A 25,925-nucleotide genomic window follows, 5' to 3' on the forward strand; every position below is an offset into this window, starting at 1 on the left:
ATCCTAAAAAGATAACATTAAGAATAGTCATTATATTTTACTTTAAATATTTATATAACAGATTATATAATAGATGCAATGTATTCTATTTTATATGTTATAACTCTAGACCATGTGAAGAGATGATTTTAAAATTATTTCTGATATGAAAATAATTACCCTTTGCATACTAGATATGTCATTATTCTGAGTCACACTTTCTTCATAAATCAAAGAAAGTGAGTTATGACTAATTCTTAATCCATTTTGCATCTAAAGATAGCAAACATCTGGATTAAAAAATTGAAAAACAAACTATTTAGATGTTTTATCTACATGATATTAAACAGCCAGATGTCTGGTGAAAGTTCTTGTTTTTAATAGTGCAAAATGGAAATTTCAGTTGTCTTCTAAATTTAATTAAAGACCAATTTGATCAAAATATTTACTCTAGAACTTACGCTGTCGATTTTAAATGACTATTGATCAAATTAACCAGAGGCTTTACAAGCTGTGGGTAGCCTAAGCCTTCAGCTCCTAATGAAATATACTCAAGTCCTAATGTAATGCAAAAATCCTAATCTGTGAGATGCAGAGGGGTAGGAGAGCATTGGATGTAGCCTCAGTAGGAGGTAACAGTATGTATGTACACATGTGCTTATAGCTCTCCTATTTTTTTCGCTAGATATTTTTTCTTCCACACATCATTTCTAACTTACTATTTTTTAATGCAGACAAATGGCTATTAAACTAATCTAGTGCTTTTAAGCTACTTTTTGTAAATCCTTTAGGTCTGACCACTGTGGTTATCTAAAAATCACCTGGCATAAAATATAGATTAAATACCCTAAATATGTTCTGTATCTCTGTAGTAAAAATTCTGTGTTAAGGAGGATAACATTTGCAGTTGAAATATAAACAACTTTAAAGTTTTAATAAATATCCTCAGTGCTATTATGAAGCAGTTTTCAACTTTATGATCATTTGATGACTTATTTTTCTGAAGCCCCAGTTACATATGATTAATAGGATATTATTTTGGATCTATGTTTTCTCTTATTTATTTTTCAACACTTCTGGCAATACTTCAGAAGCTTCCACCACTGTTATGTTTTTTTAACCGAGTGACATATGATCTAACCAATTATAGATTTCAAATGTGTGTTCATACATGTGTATGAAACAAAAAAATACCATTTACTTTTATGAGGATGTTACTCAAATTGTATAGTAATAAGCATTTTGATGAAAACTTTTGTTTTTATTATATTTTTAGAACATTTAAGTATTGTGACTCTATATCCCAAATCAAAAATCAAAGTATATGGTCTGAAATTACTAACGTGCTTATAAGGACAAAAAGACAGTATATTTTAAATCTGTGTAGTTCTTCAAAAATTGAAGAAGTGTGGTGGTCATCTGTCTACTATGTAGGATTCTGTTTTCTCCTTCAGTTTCTTCTTCTCTGACAGTGACATTTTATATCATCTACTGGTCATTGTTAAGTTACAGCATAAATGAATTACAGGGGATTTAATTTAACATTCACAAATCCACAGAGCTATCACCATCTTTTCCACTTAAAATTAAAGGCTTTTGCTCACCTAGTTGAAAGCACTGACCATAAATATTGGTTTTGTAAAATTGATTTGTTATTCTCCCAAAGTATGTGGACAAATGTGGTGTCTACCTGAAGAGCGTTGTAGACTTCTCAAAAACAGGGCCCCCCAGTTTTAAGTCTCTTGCTATGACTTCTTATCTATCCATACAGCTACCTTCATCTTTGTCCTCAGTCCAGTTTGCTTTCCTTCGGGGCTGTTGCCACTTTGTTTTCTTTAATCAATTTAGCTAATAAATGCCTACAATATATTTTACTATATTTAATTGCATAGGAAACTGAACTTTGATTACAATTAAGTAGAATATGTCAAATGTAATATCATTATAGCATAAGTTGATTCAGCGTCTGTGTTAGATTACATTATCCAAACACATGAAACAGTCAAATTTCTGATGTGGCCATCCCCTGCAGGCAATGACCTACTGTTTCTTGCCAGTTGAAGTTTGCTTTATTGTCATCATTCTCATTGTCTGTGGGTCATCCTTACAATTTTGTAAATGCCGTTGAACTCCTGGTAGTTTCTTATATTTCTTATCTGTTACGTTATTCCAGAATAAGGTATTACAAAACAAAGGAGGTGGAGAGAGAGAGAAAGGGAAAGGAAAAAAGAAAAGAAAGAAAAGAAACTAACCATTTTCAGTCAGAATTTAGGTAATAGCTTAAAACCACCCCCAAAATAGCCAGTTCTTTTCTTCCCCCTCCCTTTTTTTTTTTTTTTTAAGTAAATTGTAACACAAAGCACCTTGGCCCAATGAGGAAACTGGGTTTGTTCCAAAGGTTCAGAGGCACTAGAGTTCAATTGTTCAAGTTCCTTTAGCCATATGGCTAGGCCACCTTTGTTAATGCCATATCTTCCTTATTATTCATTGCTTGGGAAACGTCAATGGCTGACATGGAAACAGCTGACTGTATTATTCTAAAATAAAGTAATTAAATCATGAGGTTGAGGGTTGGATGCAGGAACCCTGGGGATAGATTTTTTTCCTAGTTTTTGAAATTGAGTCAAAATTGACATTACAACAATTAGTTCCTTTAAAAGCAGCCACACTTCATTCAGCATAGCCATAGTAAGCTCTCCAAGATTGAACCTTGGTGGGGAAAATAAAAGGTAAAATAGTTAACACAAATCTTTGTTGAGGAAATAGGGAACCAGACAGATGATCATAACATCCACAGTACATGTAAATCCATGTCATAGCTTTGGGGAAATGGTGCCCTAGTGCTGAGCTGAAAAGAAGTAAATACAAGAATGTGAAAGAGAGCCAGGTTGGGAGAGCAGACTGGACAATATTAAATGAGCATGCCTGGCACTTTGTAAGGTAACTTATTTAGGAGCTAATTCTTAGGAGTGGAAGACAGCAATGGCAGAGGGAGGGGCCAGGAATGTAGGCATCAGACCCCTGAAAGTTCATACCATGCTCCCAATTTCAGGCTTTGGGGAATCCTCTCTCAGGGCATGCACCTTGAACCTCAGGCAAATTTAACTGATTTTAAGTCCCACCTGAACTCAAAAACAGGTATATCCTGCATCTCTATCCTCTAGCTGACTGCTGATGAAGGCCAGCACCATATGCAAACATCTGTAGATCTGGAACTGCTGAAATAGAAATAGGGACGTCTGGTCCCTAGGGCAAAGAAGCTTGCAATGCCCTTTCAGCTGGACTGTCTGTATACAAAGCTGGCAAGTTATCCATGATCTCTGTAACTTTGGAAGCATCTCCAAAGTTAGAAAAGGGATGTTTCAAGTATTGAAACATCTTCCTTATTAAAATACCACATAAAATCTTTTATATAAGTTCTGAGTCAAGAAGAGATCTTACAGAGAACACTCAGGTGGCAGGAGCCAGCCCTGCCAGTAGATTCTGACTCTTTCACCTGAGTACCACCTTTCTGTAGGATCCACCACTTTGATTATCTCTGCCACTACTTCTGAAACCCAGTAGTCTGTCTTTAAATTGTTGGCCTATGTGTAACTACACCTTTTCTTCATTCTTTGTAGTAAAATAGAGACATATAGCATTTTCAAAATTAATGTGATTTAATACAAAACAAAAATTAAAAGGCAGTAATTACAGGAAAGATGCCACACATTAAGTTATATTTCCAAAGTCTAAGTCCTTGATCCTAAGACAAATATGACCACCAAAGCCCCCAAAGTAATTTCTTGTTCTGGACCGACCTTCTTCCCACCACCCCATCCTGCCTATTATTTGATCAGAATTTTCTAGCTGTCGTGTTTTTTTTTTTTTCCCCAGATGTGATAAATGTTCAAACAATAAGTAATATGTAGAGATGACCTTACTTCATCTAGAGTGGTCAAGAAAGGCCTCTCTGTAGAGAAAATAATTTAGCTAAGAACTAAAAGATAAGCAACAACTAGCCATAAGAAGTTGGGGAAAGAGTTCCTGGCAGAAGGAACAGCTTGTACCCAGGCAGGCAAGAATCTGGTGTACTAGAGGAACTGAAATAAGTTCTGTGGGGTCAGAGCATATTGAGGAAGAAAGAGAGGGCATAAGGTTAGACTGGAAAGAAAATCAAGGGCTAGATTATGTAGGCATTATAAGGATTTTATAATTACAAGAAGCCACTGACAGCTTTGAGCAGGAGAGCGACATGGTCTGATTTATCTTTGAGGTACTTCATACTGCTGTATAGAATAGGGAATCAAGGAGGAAAAAATCGAAAAGGGGAAATCAGTTAATAAGCTGCTGCAGCGATTTGGAAAAATGATATACTGGCTTAGATTCCTGTTTTTCAAACTGTGGGTCACAACCCACTAGAATCACATAATCACTCTGGTGGTCTTGACCAGCAGTATCAGTGAAATAGAATGATGTACAATAGAAAGTACTGTTTTATAACATTTGCTTTCAGTTTTAATGCACATACATACAGATATGCAAGTACTGGATTGTACTGTGAAGCAGATTTATTACTCAGCAGAGCAGACAAGGAACCACTGGTCTATACTAAGGTGACGAGAGTAGAGGCAAAAAGAAGAGGGTGTTCATCAACATGGAAAAGATTACCTTGGACATTAAGGGAAAGATAACAGAGTTCTGTGATATATTCTATTTCAAGTATTACATTCCTATATTTATACCCTGCCTATTCTTTAAAAATTTATTTATAATTACCTATGCAGAATAAAAATATAAGAAGATCATACCATTAATAGAGGAAAATGATAGATAACCAGCCATTTTTTTTTGAAGGACACATATAAAAAGAATTGGAACATAACCTGATGGTCACCAAACGTTCTTTTACCTTTTGGATGGCCTTACTTTTCTGAGTCATTTATATTCTCTAGTGGAGTTTATAAACAAGCTTAGAGTATTTATGAAAAAGTTGTATGCGGGGGAGGAAATATTAAACTCAATGTCTACTAAGTCTTTATTCTTTCTAAGAGGGAATATCCCTTGGTCTTCTGAGGTATCAATTCTAGCTTTACTGAACTTCACAATACAATCTGATCTTTGTTCAGTTTAATGTATAAAGTCACCACCATAGACTAACTGTACAAAACCTTGCATTATTACCACAATAAGTAATCAACATGTGTAGCGCCTTGGGTCAAATGTTGTGTATATTTTTTATTTTGTCTAATATGTCCTCCCTTAGAGAAGTTTCATTTTAATGAACCTCTCTATCCATATCTACTTGAGAAGCTTAAATTTAAACTGCTATTTGGGATAAGTAGAAATAGATTTATAATAAATCATCACTGAAACTCAGAAACTTGCCTCAGAAAGTGTACGTCCCCTAGCCAATTAGCAAATGCAGAAATCCTTTAATTATAAATCATGCCCTTACCTGAGGAACTTTATACTATGCTAACAAAAGGCAGGAATCTAATAGTAAGCCTTTTCATTTTACATACACACATATATGTATATAGACCCACAATGTATGAACATGTTAAGACCCATATATTTAAACAACGCATTTACAAATTGCAGCATTAATTCTATACTCCCTCTGCCATTTGAAGAAAACAAGTTTACTATTTATCACCTTTCTTCTTCCTGGGGTGATTTGTATCAGTTGTGAAAACATGCCTCTCTCTTCTCTTCCTATCAAATAGCTGTCTTGCTTTGGGGTAGGTGACACCAAAGACTGCAGTCGTATTTTAATAATAAACTGTTAGATTTTCACAGTCAAAGTAATGAGTCTCTAATTGTAGAAAATTAACTTCCAGTGGGAGCTACTTTGGTTGCCGTTTGAGATGCCTTACCCATTGCTTCTCAAACCAGAACACCCAAGTAACTAACTGCATATGTTAAATGTCTATACTTTTGATAAAACCACCCAGAGAGACACTCCTGATTTGACTGGTTGTGCTGCTGAGTCTACTTGTAAAGCATTCCTGTGCCAGATGAACCATAGATTTCTAGCAAGCACGGGACTGCAGACAGGGTAGCATCATAATTTTCAATTTGGTTTTTCATTCTCAAACCTCACTGTTGGACCTTTATGCAGAATTTTATTTTATTTATTTTTATTCACTGAGGAAGTCTGGTACAATAAGCTTCCTCTTAGCATAGATAAGACTAACAGGCTAACAGTTCTCTGGGTAAGTAGAACTAATTATCAGGAAGCTGTTAATACTTCACTACAGGCTTGTGAAAACCTAGTAAGAATGAGGTCAACTAAAATAATGGGTCTGTTTAAAGTTTGAGTCATGTAAGACGTCATTAAGGATCACATTATTTCAGCAAAGAAAATATTTCAGAGACCTCTCCTCTTAAAAGAAAATAGTTTTTTCTTATTTATTTATTTATTTAGTCCCGTGGAGAGCTTCCAAACCACACCATTGCAAAACCTGAACACTTCAAACCATTCAAAGCTAATGTTTAACTGTCTGGTTCTAGTTGTCTTGAAAATACTTTCCTCCTAGGTAATTGATTTTTGTTGAAATCCAGGTGTCATTTGGCTTTTAATCCCAATTGTGCTTCTTATGCTGAACATATTTTCATTGCCCATGGGTTATTTTTTTATACCCTACATAGTGTAGAGTGTATTCTACTTTGCTCTGTGATTAGGAGAAGTAGTAATCAGCACTTTACTACAGTTGAAGAAAACAGTAAAGAGCTGGGCTGGCCCAAGGCATGATTGTGAAATGCCTGAAATTTTTAAAGCTCAAGCCTCCTAATTTGTTATTTAACTCTTTTTGTGCCCCAGTCTCTGTGAAATCTTTTTGAGCCAAGAGTTATGTGACCCCTCTGAACTTAATTTCTCCTCTGTTCAAAAATGGACTGAGACAGTGCATAATATCATAGGACATATGGCCTGATACAGAGGCAATGTTCGAAATTGTTAGGTCATCATCCTCATCCTAATCAGCATCTCCTAAACCTCAGGACAAAAGGATACCTAATACTGATTTATAATAAAATTGGTTGTAAGTATGTTTGCTTTTAATAATTTTATTCTGGAAGACTGGAAAGCTTTGTAAACTCATGGGATTGTGTCTCTAATTCTGACACCTAAGTTTCCATAGGAGGTGAAGAGATGTGCTAGCAGAATAGGGGAGGCTTCACTGCTCCACAGTGACAATAGCTGCCTGGTCATTAGACTGGCCTTGCTAAGAAAAAAAATATGGTCATGTGAGTCAGGTGTGGTGGCCAGGAAGCATATGGGACCTAATCACTCATACCAGAGAGCCCACGTTCTGGTTCAGTTCCAAAATTATTCCCCTAGTACCCCACAGGCCTGGATTCTTCCATCTCTCTCCTTCCTCTAGCCATTTCTAAATGCTATAGTGGCTGAGGCAGGTACAGGGTTTGTGATATCTGAAGCTTATAATTATAGGGGCCCTCTTTAATAGAAAGAATGCAAAGTAATAGATGTAAGTGAATATTTAATTAGAATAAGATAAGAAAGCACCACAAAGTATACATTTAATATGTTGACAAATACCACCACAAAATCCATAGAAATAATATTTTCAGTTACCTTCCTGATATACCTTATAGTGTTTTTTTCCTCCCTTCCCCTTTTTTCTTTTTTGTCATTTTTGCATACTCTGATTGCTCCCTCATGTATTTCCTAAGAGGGGGCTTCTGAGTTAATACGGCATGTCATCAATAAGAACCAAAACCTTTGCTTACAATTTCATATTTAGGATGGTTTGAAGAACTTTCTACAAATGAGCTTTTTTCTCTGAACATTTTAGACCTTTTTTCTCCTCTGCCATCCACAGGCTCCTATTGCATTATGACTTCTAATAGTGACCCCAAGTGAGTGGGCAGTGGGAGTATTTCTGAAAGTATTCCTGCATGAGAACAGGCAGCAATAATTTAGCTATATCTGGAAGTGAATGCAAACCACATAAATACATTTCACTAAACAGAAAGGAGCCCCCAATTCAATTTCCCATTAGTCGAATACCCAAAATGTCCACAGCCAGTGTGATACCACCTAACATAAAGAGTCATTGAGAGGAATTTAATATGGGAAGAGATAGCAATCAACTGTTTGTGGTTAAAATATTTACATTTTCAAATCTTACAAAAGCTTATGCCTGAGCAAATGAGAGTCCCTGAAGATTTAAACTTCTTTAGCTTCACAGAAAATTTACCTCTTCACTGAGAGGTTAGTGCAACACAGAAATCTGAGGATAAGGAAAGTTTCTTTTTTTCTGCATTTAGGAAGAGAGTTCTTTTATGCAGAAGTACTTGGTAACTTATAAAGATTTATATATATGTAATAAAAATATCGGTTTTATTACTAAAGTCCATTGTGCTCAAGCATGAGGCAGTCTCCAAAGCAGAAATCATGACATCTGACTTTTTGGAGAATGGAGAAGAAATTTGAGTTGGCTTCTTCCTGAACCATGAAGAACTTGATTCTTCCTTTAGCTCTGCCTAGGTGACCAGAAAAAGCAACGTAAGTTTATGTTAATACTTTTTTTTTAAAAAATTGAGTTCAATAATTTTAATTGTCTGATTTTTTAAATCCTAATTCTGCCCCGCCACTAACAACCTGTGTGAGCTTGAACAAATTAGTTTGTCTCTCTAAGCCTCAGTTTACTCGTCTACAAAATGTCAATAATTAATACATTCCTTATATAATTGTAGAAAGGATTAAATGGACAGCATGGGTATACTACTTGGCTCCTAGTAGATGACTAAGATATTATAGTTATTATTCTTACTGTCCACATTTTAAATGATAATTATAAGGGAAGAACCAGGAGGGGAATATTGGGCAGCCAGGGGCCCAGGAGCTCCAGATTACCAAACACAGCATGGAAGCTGTAACTTCATAAATGTTAAAAGGGCTGCTATCAATTCCAGCTTTTCCACTTTGCCCTAGGGCCCAGTAGCAACACAGTGAAAGTGACCATGGCAACAAAGCAGCCACAGCACTCTATGAACAGAATTGGTTAATAAACATGAGGCTTTTAGAAGGCAACAGTAATTCATATCTGGCCCAGATCTTCGTTAGAACCTGATATAGGCTCTAACTCTGAAACTGCATGAGATTTGAGAAGTGTTCTAGCTTCTAGCCTCAGGATTTGATATTGAAACAAGAATAACAAATTACTCTTGGTTATGGCTGCAGAGAAATGACACTGAGCACCTAGCAGGTAGTAGGGGCTCTGTAAAGGTGATTTGAATTCAATTAAAGCAATCTGTTCTCAGAGATCCTGGACACTGCTGGTCAGGCATGGCACTAGCTCTGGGTAGGCTGAGAGATCAGACAATTGAGATAGCAGAGCACTGCCATTAGTGATTGGTTCTGAAGTCAGAAATTCCAGCTTGAAATTCCAGCTCTACCACTTAACATCTTTACAGCCTTGGGCAAGCTACTTAAATCTTCACTCTAAAGTGAGGATAATAAAGTACCCGATAGGGTTATAGTGAGCATTAAAATAAGGATTAAATGAGATAATATTTCCAAAAGGTTTTAGAACAGTGCCTGGCAAGTGCTGTTTTCAAGTGCTCAATAATAGCTAGCTCTAGTGTTAAATGAGAAATCTGATGGAGATGTCAAGCAGGTATTTGGTTTTATGGATCTGGCACTCAAAAAAGATAGAGTAATTTAAGACAGATTTCAGAATCTAGTTACATTAGTTTCCTGTGACTGCAGTATAACTTGGGGTTTAAAACAACAGAAGTTTATTCTCTGACAGTTCTAGAAGCCAGAAATTAAAAATCAGAACCAATCAGTGAAAGCCATGGTGCCAGCAGGCCCTGATCCCTCCAGAGACTCTCGAGGGGGAATATCTCCCAGCTTCTGATGGCTGCAAGCATTTCTTATATTATGATTACATCATTCTAGTCTCTGCCACACATTATGTTCTCCTCTGCCATCTGTATCAAATCCTCCTCTCCCTCCTTATGAAGATACTAGTGATAGCATTTAGGGCCCACCTGGATACTCCAGAATACTCTAGTAAAATCTCCCCATATAGAGACAATTATCTTAATCATATCTACAAAGATTCTTTTTCCAAATAAGGTAACATCTACAGGTTCCAAGGATTAGGACTGATATTTTCAGAGGCCATTATTCAGCCAACTATGCTAATTAACATATGATACTGTAAGGCATGGGTGAAGATGAAATTATAAGAAAAAGAGAGGTCTAAATATAGAACCCCAAAAACCATAAACACATCACAGTGAAGCAAAGAAGGAGGAGCCACTATGGAGAAATGAGAAGAAGAGGGGAACAGCCAGAGAAGGAGATAATTGGGGTAGGGGATGTGGGGTGTTTCAGATTCCAAAGATAGAGTAAGTTTCACAAAGGACAATATGCCCCAAATACTTCAGAGAATCAAGGGTACAGGTGAGAAGTCATTATTGGATTTGACTATTAGGAAAAATATCCACAAATTTAGCCAAAGTGAATTTACTGGCATGAGGGAGAGAAAGCCAAGTTGTAGTAGATTAAGGATGGAGTCACCTCTGTGGTATACTTTGTGCATAGATATATGTGCAAGGGAAAATGGTGCAAACACATATCTGGACAAGCCACTCCTCCACTTCACTCTTAGTTACATTTTTTTTTTTTTGTATTTCCAACTACAAAACTCATCAAAGGTCCTGAACTTGCTAAAGTGGGCATAGCCCATGACTAGAGGGGAAGGTACTGCCTCCTGTCCATATAAATATTTGCTGTTGAGATCAAGAAAGGTTGATGACAAAGGCTTATTCATCTTTATAATTGCTCAGCCTACTGTCTCTAAGGTGTTAATGACTAGACTAATCAAGTAGTGACATTTTTAATACTTATACTCTTTTGCAATATCTTCAATAAGATTCTAAATATTAAATAGTTTAAATTTTTTATAACATATAAACACTATTTAGTCACCTAACAATAATTATAGATCACAAACAATACGCTAAGCATTGTATTGGGGATAATATATAGTTACTATAATATTACATAATAGCTAACATTCCAGTGCCTTGTATGTGACAGGCACTGATCTAAATGCTTTATATGTGAACTTATTTCAAAATTTGATGAGAAAGGAGACACTAGTATGATACTAGTATAATTACCTTTGTTTTTTAGAAGAGAAAACTGAGGTTCAAAGATAAGGAAAAGTGACATGGCTAGGAAGTATGAAGTGAGGCCTATTCCCTGAGCCACTATGGGTAATTTTTTCTTGCAGCTCACTCATCTTTCAAGCATCTAAACCAACAATCTAGGTTCAGAGAGGCTTCATGATATTGAGCAACTCATTGGACATTTCTCAGTTTCCTAAGGATTATATTATCTGACATCTTAGATCATTTTCAGTCTTTCTAAGTAACAAATGTCAAGAGTTAAGAGGAAGCTGTGGAGCTCAACATGTTCCACTTCCCATCCACTCATAGGCAGGAATCTAGAAAAATCTCAAAACCTCAAGTACTACTCAGAATAAGGTAGCCTGGGCCTGGCCTCTACAGCAGTGCAAACAGACCCATAGCTCTTTGACCTTCTCCCTTTCACACCCTGTAATACCCTTTCACATCAGAATTTATCATTGAAACTTATTTGTCCTTTATTCCAAAAGAGATCTCATCCCTCATGCCCAGGCGTGGTTGCCAAATAAAATATTTGCTAAGTCTGGCAATCTAGCCCATGCCTCTTAACCCCTTAGGAGAAAAGGCCACCATATCCAGGAAGACGTCCCTGATCACCCAGCCTATATTGAATTGCAGTCTCTCCTCCCTCAACACTCCCTTATTTTATTCCTGAGTTAATTTTGCCCGTAGTATTTATCACCATCTGACATTTGATACATTTCAGTTGCTTGAATTTTTTTTTCTCTGTTCTCCCCTTCTCCCACTGGGATGAGAGTCCCAGGAAACTATGTATACTTATCTACAAGTTGTCCATGCTGTCCAGTGGCTACAGTAATGCTTGGCACAGAAAATACTTGTGAATGAATCTGTAAATTAAGTGTCTATTTGATGTCACAAATGATAGTGAAATTATGATAAATATCATAGGTAAATTGAATAATAACTATACAAATAGCTGATATTTATTGAGTATATGTACTCAATAAGGCAGAATGCTAAATAGCTTACATGGATTAATTCACTTAATGCTCACAAAAATCCAGTGAGGTAGGAACTGTTATCCCCATTTTACAGCTGAGCTAACTGATAGAAAAAAAAAAAGGTAACTTGCCTAAGGTCACCAGGGTAGCATTGAGATTTAAACCCAGCAGCTTGACTGTAGAGTTTAATTCTTTACTTGTGTCCTTTCCTTGAAAAGAATGCTTTTATCTAGGGGCACTAAAAATATGAAAAAGGGATTAAATGTTTACAGGAACTATTAAAGGCTTTTAAATAAGTAAATTACTGCCCCAGGTCAAAGAATTTTGTTTAATGGATCCCTATAGATGAAATAGAACCCGGATAAAGACAAAGACATTCTTATGTAGTAGACATACTTAAGTCATGTTAATAGAGCCCTTGGTTGGAAGGAAAGATAAGGGAGTGAGGTCATGGCTGCTCATCTTTTTTTCCTCACTTTGAAGCTCTGAGCCCTGACTCCAGGAGCCACCAACATACAACTAGACACCATGTGTATACTTAGGATGTTTCTGAAGACTTTATAAAGATGGTAGAGGAATCTGTAGGTAAAAACTGAAGGCGCCACAGATTCTAGAATAAAACAATATCCATTTTATTAATAATTAATTCGAATACAAATATATGCGATTCTGGCTAGGATGTGATTTAAATTTCTCATTCTTCCTTACTAAGGAACAGGTTGTATACTCTTTACGACTGACAAAATGAGAATCCCCTCCACTCTTACCCATTCAGAAAGCCCTTTTCTTCCTGCTCGTGTGTTGGCTGCTCACATAGCTCTGTGCTGGGTTCCTTTTCTTATATCAAGGTATTTACTATCACTTTCACATTACTTACAGTCTCTTCTGAAAGGTTCCAAGTTTATGTTAAGGACTCCCTGTTATTTGGTTTGTGGATCAGTGCACCATTCTAGTATAGGACCCAGTAAACAATACATGGAAAGCAGTAACCAAGGGATATCACTGGTTAACTATTCCTTGCTCTTTTAAGGACACTGCTTTGCTGGTATTCTCCCAAGCATCTAACCCAGTGATCAGCAGTTTATAGCCAGTGGGCAAAATCCAGCCCACAGATTGTTTTCGTGTGGCCCCAGTTGCTAGGAATGATTTTTACAGAAAATATTTGCAATCAGTTGAGTGATAGATAACACATTATAATGAAAAAAAAAATCTTTTCTTTAGTAGATTTGTATTACAAAAAAGTTGTACTCAATTATTATTATATTTTTACTTTGATCAATAAAAATCGTGGAAATTTATTTTTTACTCATTATATAAGAACTTACACTCAATTTGGCCTCTAAGTTCACAAAGCTCAGTTGGTATTACTGTTAAAAAGGGAGCAATTACTGTTTCATTTTTTCTAACTTTATTTATTTATAATTTAAGTATGCATTTTTGTGGTGTCATATTTTTAAATTCATATTTATTTGTCATGCACAGGGTTGATTTTTTCCAAATTATTTTTCATTTTCAAAAGCTTACATTTCAGCCTATTTCTTTTGTCACAATTGATTAATTGTTACTTAAGCATTCCATCTTGGCTGCTCATTTCTGGTGGGAGCCAAATTATGTGCAGCCCAGTGTAAAAAGATAATTCAGATCATCTAAATATATGCCTCAATAAACACACAATCTAGAAAGCCTTTTGAGGGGGGATCATCTGTTGCTGTCCACATCAACAAAGATGTTCATGATTTAATTTTTTCCCGATTCACTATTATTTCAGAAAAAAAATTAAAGAGAACCTGCTGAAGAAAACTGGCATGAGTATCCACTCATACATCAAAGGAATCCCCTTAGCTGACCCTAAGAAAAGTATGGAGCATCCTTTATGGAACTCTAAAGACACAGTTGTGCTTTGCTCCATGTTAAGCATTTTTGAAGCTTTCCCTTTTTTTTTTTTTTTCCCTTGGTAGATCTTGATTCAGCAAGGAGAAGAAAAACACACAGGAGTGGCTGCATCCCAGAAGCTCTTTCTAAAGGCCATCATTAGATTTAGTCAAACCAGGTGTATGGAGCAAATTAGTTCAGCCTGGACCTTGGGCTGTTTATTCATCATTTACTAATCCATTCACCACACCTTTATTTAGTGTTCACTGTGAGTGCTAGGACAACAGTTTCTGCTTCAAAGGAATTTGTTAATTTAATCCTGTTCTGCCTAGGAGATACTACAGTTAAGGTAAATATAGTTAGTTGTCTCATTTTTTCACCTATATTGCCTTTGTTTACCTTTGAAGTTACCAGTATTGCCCCTCAGATACCACAGATTGTAGGACAGCCCTGCCATTCCTGCGATAGCTTCTGGAAGTCGGAACCTACTTCCTGAGGCTACCACTGCAGCCTTCCATTTGGCTCAGATCTCCAGGTCATCTCCACAGCATCCAAAGCCAAGATTATCCTTTTACTGCCCTATTTTACCTCTTTCCCATCTCATTCCTTCAGGATTAGATTGATTCTAAAAAGTTAACTACCACTTTAGAAAGTGGACTAACATCTCAGACTTCTAGATGAAAATAATAGCTAACATTGATCAGTTCTGATGCATACTTGTTCTTTTCCATACACTTTACCCAAATTAACTCTTTTTCCTCTCACACTAATCTATGAGGTAAGCACTACTATCATTGCAAGTTGAGGAGACAAGCATAAAAATTTCAATAACTTTCCCAATGCTGCTCTGCTGAGAAGTTGAAGGGCCAAGATACAAAGCCAGCCAGTCTGGCCTATATCCTCTACTCTCTCCATTGCCTCTACCAAAGAGTTTATACATAGATTTTAAGAATTGATTGGCCAGAGGCAGTCTTCTAAATTTGGCTTAACCCCAAACAGGGACTAGTCTGAGGAGGAGAATTTAGAGCTGAGCTGAGAGGACAGGCAGACTTCCTTGAGGTAAAAAGCACTTTATTATATGAATCATCCTGCAGTAGTCAGTGTTGAACCTGGAGGCCTTGAATGAAAAGTTTCCATTCAAAAAATAAGCTATTTCTTGAAACATTAAAAGTGCACAGCATTTTAGACTTAAGTGTCCTGGCTTGTCTCACATTGTTCCTGTAGATGATCCTCTCACTGGGACTCATCTGGGGGCCTTTTTTTCACAGCAGTAAATGGATTAATCCAAGACCAGGTTGTGGCCAGGATGAAGAGCTATTAAGTTCAACCACTCCACTTTTACTATTTTGTTGTTTTGAAAAGAATTAAAGATCTTAAGTTAAGATTAAAAATTCTGGCTTACCATTTTGTATTTGCTAGGGTCTTTCTCATATGTAAAACAGGAATAATACTTACCTTACAGGTTAATTATGACGATTATGCAAGGGAACATTTGGAAAGTCTAGAATAATAGCCTGATGCATAGTAAACATTCAGCACTAGAGCCACTTGTTCCTCTACTGCTCAGATGATGCTAGAAACCCTTTTAATATTTTTTATTTTAAGAAAAAGCCTTTCTATTATAAAGATAATCAATTAATGAAAATTAACAGAGTTTATACCAGATTTTGATGAGAATAGAGCAAAAGCCCAACTGGTCCTAGAGATTTCTAACAGGAAAGACTTAAAGTGGTAAATCTAGATGCCACACTTCATTGTTTAAATTTTACAAGAGTTCTTCAGGTGACTCAGTTGAGGTCATGAGAAGAGAATTCAATCATTTGGATTCTATCTAAAGAAATAATCAGTCAAACCAGACTTTCTTCTTTGTTTTGCCATCTACATTTTTAAGAGATTATAAGGATAAAATTAATATAGTATTTTAAAGTGTATTATTTTAAAGATTCATGCTATCTCATTAATAAATAGTCAATTACCATAAAAGAAATAGAAGAAGGAATAAATTACCAATATTTATTGAACTCTTATCTTTACCAAACACTGTTCTACTTTTTTTTTAGGTATGAATCCATTCCATCTCACAACATTATGATGTTAGATACCTGTACTGTTTCAGTTATACAGGCATGGAAACTGATGTGCCCAGGATCACAAAACTAATAAAAAATAGGTCTGGATTCAAGTCCAGGTATTCGGGCTGTAGAACACACACTCTTAGCCAGGACACTACCTGCCTAGTCTTTAATTCCAAGATATTGACAAATTAAACAGATAGAATAGTTATCCCAGGAATATTTTATTAAATCTAAAAATCATTGTTCAGTAACCAGCAAGCCTTGGATTTAGGTCTCTACTGCATAACATGAAAAGGGGAGGTGGTAATTGTCTTGTTTATTCATATTCATGTACTTTTAGAGCTCTGTTCATGTGATTTTGACTTTTTTTCTTTTTAGATTTCACATATAAATATCATATAGTATTTGTCTTTCTCTGTGTGACTGACTTGACTTCACTTACTTAGCATAATGCCCTCAAAGTTCATCCATTTTGTTACAAATGGCAGGATTTCCTTCTTTATCATTGTGGAATATTATTCCAGTGTGTGTGTGTGTGTGTGTGTGTGTGTGTGTGAGAGAGAGAGAGAGAGAGAGAGAGAGAGAGAGAGAGAGAGAGACATTCTTTACCTATTCATCCATTGAAAGACACATAGATTATTTCTGTATCTTGGCTCTTGTGAATAATGCTACAATGATCATAGCAGTGCAGATATCTCCTCAATAGCTCATTTTAATTTCTTTTGGTTATATAACCAGAAGTAGGATTGCCGGATCATATGGTAGTTCTATTTTTAAATTTTTGAGGAACCTCTATACAGTTTTCCGTGGTGACTGCACAAACTTCCATTCCTTCTAAGAGTATCCAAGTGTTCCCTTTTTTTTTTTTTTTAACATCCTCACCAGTGCTTGTTATCTTTTTTTTTTTTTTTTTTTTTTTTTTTACTGGTAGCCATTGCAACAGTGTTAGATGGTATCTCACTGTGGTATTGATGCGCATTCCCTGATGATTAGCTCAATGATTATATAGAAATGTAATAGATTTTTGTATATTGATTTTATATCATGAAACTTTACTAAATTTGTTTATTCTAACAGGTTTTTGGTGGAATCTCTGTCATTTTCTAATATAATATCATGTCATCTGCAAATAGAGACAGTTTTACTTCTTCCTTTTTGATTTGGATGACTTTTATATATTTTTCTTGTCAATTTGGTCTGGCTAGGATTTCCAGTATTTTGTTGAATAAAAGTGGTGAGGGTGGTCATTCTTTTATTGTTCCTGATCTTAGAGGAAAAGCTTACAGCTTTCCACCACTGAGTATGATGTTAGCTGTGAACTTGTCATATATGGCCTTTATTATGTTGAGGTAAATTCCTTCTATACCCAGTTTGTTGATATTCTACTGTATTCTAATAATAACAGTGAGGGCTCACTATGTGTTATGTTAAACCATTGATTTATGTTTTTCTATTTAATCTTCCCTAAAATTCTACTAGGTATTTTCTTTTTCTTTTTTTCCCTCCTCTTTAATTTCCCGCCCCTCAACACACACACACACTTCCACCCCTGACCTATGGATGTTGCCATTTCCCTTTTTAAGAACTGGATCTCTGAAGGTGAGGAGTCGCCTCCCACAAGCTCACTGCATGCACCCAGGGTCTGGTGCCCCCGGGGCCTGTCACACCCTTCTACTAGATATTTATTTTCACATTTATTTTATAGATAGGGAAACTTATAGTGCCTATGTATGTATGATCCCAAGACTATTCTATTAACCTTTACTTTAATAGTATCACGTGGACCAGATTTATTACTTAATTTAAGTAAGTTGAGACCTGAAAGACTTTGTTTAGTTTTATTTTAGGTTATTTGATACAGCTGTGTCTTCAATTCACTGGATAGTAGCCTATCTCTCTGTAAGAGTAAATTGAGAAAATTCTATGCTACCTGTTGTTTTGTCTTGTTTACCTAAGAAAAAAAGGAATGAAGTAAAAGGCATCAGAGGCTAAAAAAAACTTCTAAGTGAAAATTCTTTCAAAAGGTGCTAACACCTATTTTTAGTTGCATGATTCATTTCAAGAGCCTTTGTTATTTGGAAAGCAAATGTTAGGAGCAAAGCTAAACGTTTTCTATAGGTGCAATAAATTCCAGCCCATATTGGTACATTTTTCAAACATGTGAATCTGGCCTCTGTTCTGGAGGAAGAGGGAAATCTTTCAATATATTCTGGTTGTTATGTGAGAAGGAATAAAATGCCAGCCATAATTAAGAAGCAATGCAGAATTCTGATAACTTTTGCAAATAACACAGGTTTATTTGTTTATATTTTTGGTTTTGTATGTTGTTCTTGTTGTTTTATATTCTCTCCACTTGCACTGCCCAGTTCAATGAACTGCTCATCAAATCATATGTTGACAAGGCATATCAAATGGTGCTTTCCACTTATACCCCAAGGGAATGCGATGGACTATGGATTCATATACTGATACTTTAAGGTTTATTTTACTGTTAAATGCAACTTAAAATCAAATCACTGTTAGTTATTCAATGATTAATAAATTGTTGAATCATCTATAAATGACAATAATTTATATTAATAAATTAACATCAAAGTGCAGATCATCTGAGAAACTGAAACTCTAAAGGGGAAGTACAAAAGAAACAATGTAAACTGGACATTTAAACTAACTTTACATTAACAATTCCCTATTAACATTAATATTTAAGAAGAAAACATACACAAAAATCAACAATCATTTGTTTCTAGAATTCCATATTTACTAGGAGCCTTCTGGCCCAATTATGTTTGACTAAAGTCAAATGTTGATTTAATCTTCATAATATTTCTGCTCTGGGTACAGCTTCACAACCCACAGTCTCCTCTAAAAAGCAAATTTGGGTAATCTTATTAAATAAATTGTATTCTATAAAATAATTATGCTTTTAATAAAGCATCCATTATCCTCAAGCCAACACATTAGATCTTCACATCTACATTGTATAAATTGTTAATTGAAATTCAAAGAGCTTAATTTAGATGAGGAAAAATTTAAGTACATTTGGAAGAAATAAAGATTTTTGACAGTTTTAAATATGTACCTCTTAGAAATTAGGAACATGCTTCTATTGGTTAACTATAAACAAATAACGATAACAACGACAACCCCTACAAGTATTCTGTGTTGGGTAATTCAACTCTGTGGCCACCAGACTGGATTTGTGATTGTTTCCTTAGCATGTCGATAGCATTTTAAACACTTAAAAGACAGTTTGTATTTTAAATTACATTATCCTTTAATAGTTATTAATGCAATTCCTAAGCATAACATGTTTGCTTGATTTCAAGATTTGAGGGTCTCTTTAGAAGAACTCTATAATCTATCTTATATCCAGGACTTTACTTAAACTTTGGTAATGGCTCTTTAACTCTGAAGAAGGCGATTTCATAACTCTATTAGTCTACGCTGGTAACAAATTGGGGAAGACTATATTTTCCAAGAAGGCTTCAGCAGTAGCCCCCATCCCACATGCCCTAGTAAGGTATGCCCCTCCTCTTAAATATGTACTAGTTTATGATTTGATGGTAACTAAGAGAATGCAGCAAGGTGATGCACAACTCCCAAGGCTAAGTCAAAAATGTCAGTGCAGCTTTCACTATGAACACTGGAAAGTTTGCTTTTGGAACTTCAATTGCCATGCAAAAATTTCATCTTCTTGATACCCCCATACTGAGGGAAAGCCGTAGTGACAGGAGGAGATCACATATAGGTGCTCCAGTCAGTTTCCTAAGCTGTGGTGCCAGTCAGCAGCCAGCATCAAGCACTACATACGTGAGTAAAGAGCACCTGGAGATCATGATGTCCAATAAGAATATAATATAATTGCATGTATAATTTTAAATACTCTATTAGCCACATTTAAAAAATTAAAAAGAAACAAGTGAAATTGATATTAATATATTTTATTTCACCCAATATATCCAAGTATTATTATTTAAATATGTAATCAATATAGAAAGTATTAATGATAGTTTAAATTCTTTCTTTTATACTAAATCTTTGAAATTGTGCATGTGTCCATATGTTTTACTTAGAGCACAATTTGGTTCATACTACATATATTTCAAGTACTCAATAACCAAATGTAGATTAGTGTCTAATGTATCAAACAGCATAGCTCTAGATGATTCCAGCCTCCAGTCATCACATTTCCTGCACATTTTCCCCAAGCCATGGAGTCTTCCCAACTGAGTGCTAGAGAATATAGAGACCTCTCCATAGCCCTGATTCACAAGATATATATTTAAAGTTGCTAAGTTTGGGGGTAAGTGACATGGTAAGCACTGACAGTGGAACATAGGTACCACTAGAAACATAGGTTATGAGGATAGATGTTTTGCCCTCTGGTCAAGCTTAATTATTTTAGAGAACGGTTAAACCATAGAATCTTAGAGGCCTTCAAAAAAGCCTTGAAGAGTATTTATTCTAATCTCCTACCCATTGCCAAAACCAAGATTACATCATCCACACCAAATGGTTTATCCGTTTTTGCTTGATTTTTTACAAGTTACACCTCATAAGAAAACTTAATGAATTTTTGAGCAATTTCGATATTTAAAAATTTTTTTTTGTATTTATTAAAAAATGACCTTGATGATTTCTCTTCAGCAGTTCTCTTCTGGCCTCTGGAGCTACATAGCAAATCCCTCTGATGTAAAATCTGCCCAGAACTTTGGAGACAATGAATATACTTTCCTTGCTCATATCATCCCACCTTCTACCACCACCACCAATACTCCTTTTTCCATGCTGAATATTCCAAATTTCTTAGTTAATCCTTGTAAAGCATACTTTTCAGAACTTTAATCACAAGAGCACATTCCTGGCAACTCTCTACTTTATGACTCTTTATAAATCTCAAACCTTAAAATACAGTACTCAGAATAGAATATATGCTCCAGATATGGCCTATCTAGTAGTACATAGTTCAATTGGACTGTTAGTCTTGTTCTACATGATGTATTTTCATGAAGGTAAATTAAGATTACTGCTTCCTAAAGGTATTTGAATGAAGACAGGGCTTCTGCGATCTGAACACACATAGTCTCTTAGTTGTATGTAGCAACTTAATATATTTTAGGAGAAATGAAGGGCTTAAAATCAGAAGACCTGATCTTGAGTTCAGTCAGCAATTTACTAGATATGTAACTTTGGGGAAAATGTTTATACTGTCTATGTCACAGTTTATTTAAGATTGATAATATGGGAATGTGGCATTTGGGGTAAGTATTGACTGTAATAAGTAAGTGTAAAAGATTTGTAATCTGCAAAGATCTATATAAACATAAGGCCCTTTTATTATTGATATCAATGTAAGAATAGGGCTTGATGCTTATATCCATTAAACTTTATCTTTATAGTTTTGGCTCACCATGGAGAACTTTCTATAAAATATTACTTAGTCTGGTTTAGTAATTAAATAAACATTTACAAAGCATTTATTCTTTATAAGACATGGCATTATCAGTTCTTCTCAATAACTTAGAAAGTCTACCAAACTTTAAAAGTCTCTAGGTCATCCATCAACTGTCCACAGGTATGTCAAAGTCTATTAATCAAAAGGAATAATTTGATTCAAGATTTAAAATGCTGTTCTTTGTACCTGTTGATCCAGAACCCTGGGTCAGGCTGCTCAGAGCAGTAGCAGCAGCAGTAGTAGCAAGGTAGACCTATCTTCAATTTAGGGGCTGGTAAAAGGAGGCCACCTGTACAATTTCCTGCTCCATTTCAAAGCTCCAGAAGTTAGAGTGAGCCAATAAAACACCTGGCAGAATAAAAGAGTCTTTTTAACTAGTGGAGATAGTGGATTAAGAGACTCTGAACTCAGACTGGTATAGGGAAGTCGGTAATTAGGGGTTAGAAACATTCATGGAGGGTACTGCGCTCCTTTGTAAGGCCTCAAGTAGCACCAGACAAAGGAACAAGCTGCAACATTTGGACTTATTATGCCACTCCACAATATACTCTCCCTGTAAAAAAGCCAGGAAAGAAGTACATTTTTCATTTTCTTTTAATTTTTTTTCTGTTTCCTACAATAACATTTATATAAAGTATAGTAACTTAAATTTTTTTGTAAATGGTGTGCCAGGAAATGGCAAGGTTGTTTTCAGCTATGATATGGCATAGATATATTATTACTCATTTCTCCTTGCCTAGGTCACATATACTTAGAGGGACCTTATGGATCAGCTAGTATTACACACTCATTTCACAGGAAAGAATTGAGTTGCTGTGGGTTGTGTAAAGACTCACAAAAATTGGCCTTAGTATAGACTACGATTTCCTATCTAATGAATTTCCTCTATGTCTTAATTCTTTAATTAAGGAATTAAGCAGCTTGAGAAGGTCACAAACACCTCCCTGCCCCCCCCCCCACACACTCTCTCATACATACATACATCAAGTATCACTTCTCATCTTATTCACAGAAGTTTCACAAATGGGAACTGGATAGACCAGTTTTTTATTTTATTTTTTTTTAAAGCTACTGTGAACTGACTGAAATTACTTAATGGATCCACTGTCATTATAAAGACTTGGTCTTAGTTTCATGTAGTGTCCTAAAACTCCATCAAAACCTACAGAAATATGGGATCTTGCATGACTCTCTTTTAAATGCGAGGTTGAAAACAGCATTAGCAAAGAATGGGAGTCAAACATGGAAGGTTTTCCCAAAAATGTAGATCTTTAAGGGGATAAGAGTAATACATTGCTGTAGAGAAAGGAGGATAACATGTAAACAGCATCTAAAAATATAGAAATGGAAAGGCAAGTGGTGTGAGAAGATGGCAGGCAAATAGTCTTGCCTGGTGTATGGGTGGATATATAGAAAACTAGTGGAATGGGGTATGAAAGGTGGGTTTCATAAAATGTCTTGACACTATCTGAATACGCTAATGTAAACAAGCCGTCTCTACTGCTTCTTGCACAGGGCAATAATTCCAGAGTTAAAACAATATGAGGACACTTAATATTTGTAGTATCTTATGAAGCAGGTTTCAAAGTTAAATGCACCACCTCTCAAACATGGATTTGATCAGGAGTAATTAACACCAACTCTCTTATACAAAATGAGAGAGCAGCAGTGCTCATATTTCAGTTTTTCATCTATATCACTCTGTAAAATCAAAGCAAGTACTTAATTTGAATTACCCTGTCAGAAATTATTTTTGCTGTGCATTTCTTATCATTTCATAGTTTATCAAGTACATACACAGATACTATTTTGTTTGACTCATCAGCCATGTAAGTTAAGCTATTATTCCTCACATTTCACAAAAAGCTAAAGCTAAGTCTTGACTCAGTAATTGCCTGAGGTCATTCAGCCTGTAGGTCAATGCTGGAGCACAGACCCAGGTTCTGAATCCAAGTCAAATTCTTTTTCTACTGAACCATGACAGGAACAATAATGGGCACCTTTTGGGGTCAATTACCTGTGGAACCAAGTCTTCCTAGCAGAAGAGATTTCCGTTTAGGTGATAAAGGCATTCCCTAGCCACTATAAATATTAGACCAGAGTCTTCTCCGAAGGACACTTTTTAATCTGTTGAACTGCTCAAATGAGAAAATCTGCCATAAATATCTGAGCGATGGATCATGTGATTGCAAAGTTTATATAGGTAGTAATTTGGAATTTTTATGATTTTCTAAGTGGATTAAATTAGAAACTTAAAGTATTGGTTTAATATGACATACAGAGATTTTTACCTTTACATTTTCTGAGGAAGATGAACTATGTAGGCAACAAAATATTTGGATATACTTTTTAATTGGTTTTTCTAGAATAATTAATCTCACCTTTGCATTTAATCTTCATAAATTGCTTTGTTGCCTATAGTTTTATGGTTTTATATGTTCTGAGGAAGTGACATTATTAAAATATCCACTACCACAATTCCTGATATTTTACTAAATGAGGGGTGTCCTGTCACTTTCCTTATCTGTTCAGTTACTGAGGTTACTCTCTCATAGACCCAAAGAGGTTTTCCTGAGGACTTCATTTTGCCTCAGAAAATCAGAAGTGACTAGCTAGAAACCTTAGAAGGAAAAGAAAATGGTAATTATATAACTCCTTTTAAGGCACCAGTTAATTACATTAGCGGCAGTATAAGAAAGAGTTTGTTGATGATAACATTAACAAATTTGGAATGTTGCCATTGCGATTGACACTGCAACTAGCCAGACACAAGTTGTATTTACTCAGTCCCCAAAACTATGATTCTCAGGGTAAATCTGGAAATAAAAATCCAAAAGTTCCATCATTTTTTATTTTATTAATTCTTAGGCTGATATTTAAAAAACATTGAAGAAAAAAATGGCTGTTGGATAGTAGCACTATACTTCTAAATCATATAGTTCCATTCAGAGAAATATCATACTCTGAGGACAAAACTTTGACATACAGCTTAGCTATTTAAGGTCTGTAATATCTTACATTGTTGAGCAGATTTTAGTTTGCAAATATTGCTTTACAAAGACTGGTAGCAACCTTAAGAGGTTTGCAGAGAGAACACATATTAATCCCAGTTTAGAGCTGAGAGAAGTAGAGGTCAGAGGGTCTGAACAAGTCACCAAAGTATAGACAGCTAATTAGAGGAAGATCCAAGTCTCCAAATTCCTAGTTCATGTTATTTCTACGATTTGAGTTGAATCATTTTTAAATTGCTATTACTAGAACATTTTTCAACCAATCAAAAGGGCAAATTCATGTGGTCTCTCAAATGTGCTTCTTACAATGAGCATTAGTTATTTTATTTTAATTGGAGAGCAGAGTAGAAGGAAATAGGTTTGAACAAACATCCAATTAAAAAATGTGCAGAAGACCTGAACAGACACTTCTCCAAAGAGGAAATACAGATGGCTAACAGACATGAAAAGATGCCCAAGGTCGCTAATCATCAGAGAAATGCAAATTAAAACCACACTGAAATATCATCTCACACCTGTCAGAATGGCTATCATTAATAAATCAAAAAACAGCAAGTGTTGGCGAGGATGTGGAGAAAAGGGAACCCTCATACGCTGTTGGTGGGATTGCAAATTGGTACAGCTGCTATGGAAAACAGTATGGAGGTTCCTCAAAAAATTTAAAATGGATATACCTTTTGACCTGGCAATTTCACTTCTGGATATTTATCCAAAGAAAACCAAAACAATAATTTGTAAAGATCTATGTACTCCAATATTCATGGCAGCATAATTTACAATAGCCAAGATAATGGAAGCAACCGAAATTCTCATCAACAAACGATTGGATAAAGAAATTATGGTTCATATATGCAATAGAATATTACTCAGCCATTAAAAAAATGAAATCCTACCATTTGCAACAACATAGATGGACCTAGAGGTTATTATGCTGAGTGAAATAAGTCAAACAGAGAAAGATAAATACCATACAATTTCACTTATATGCAGAATCTAAGGAACAAAAAGAACAAACTAATCAAAAACAGACTCACAAATATAGTGGACAATTTAGTGATAGACAGAGGGGAGGGCGGTTTGGGGGGCTGGGAGAATGGGATGAAGGGTTAAAGAAGTCCAAAGTAGTTGTTGATAGTTGGGCACAGGGAGCATGAAAGAGGGGATGCAATTAGCAGTAATATGATGGCTAAGCAGAGGGCCAGGGGAGGGAGAGAGCAATTGGGGGAATCGTTTTATGAACATTATAGATGTCTAACCAATGTACTGTATACTTGAAACTAATTTATATAAATTTATTTTTTAAAAAACTTGAGAAATAACTATTTCTCTAAGTAAGGTCTAGATGTTTACAGTATGTGTGCTCGGTTTTAGCTACACAATAATAGAGAGTAAAGTGTTT

At 35.4% G+C, this 25,925-nt stretch overlaps 1 long non-coding RNA gene across 1 annotated transcript in view; it reads left to right on the top strand.

The window, feature by feature from the left end:
* The window catches only part of LOC107513201, a 363,871-nt gene that overhangs the window by 7,315 nt on the left and 330,631 nt on the right, over window positions 1-25,925 (top strand). The window lies entirely within an intron of this gene.

The sequence above is a fragment of the Rousettus aegyptiacus genome, unplaced genomic scaffold (genome assembly GCF_014176215.1).
Source record: "Rousettus aegyptiacus isolate mRouAeg1 unplaced genomic scaffold, mRouAeg1.p scaffold_m13_p_1, whole genome shotgun sequence".
Classification (NCBI taxonomy): Eukaryota; Metazoa; Chordata; class Mammalia; order Chiroptera; family Pteropodidae; genus Rousettus; species Rousettus aegyptiacus.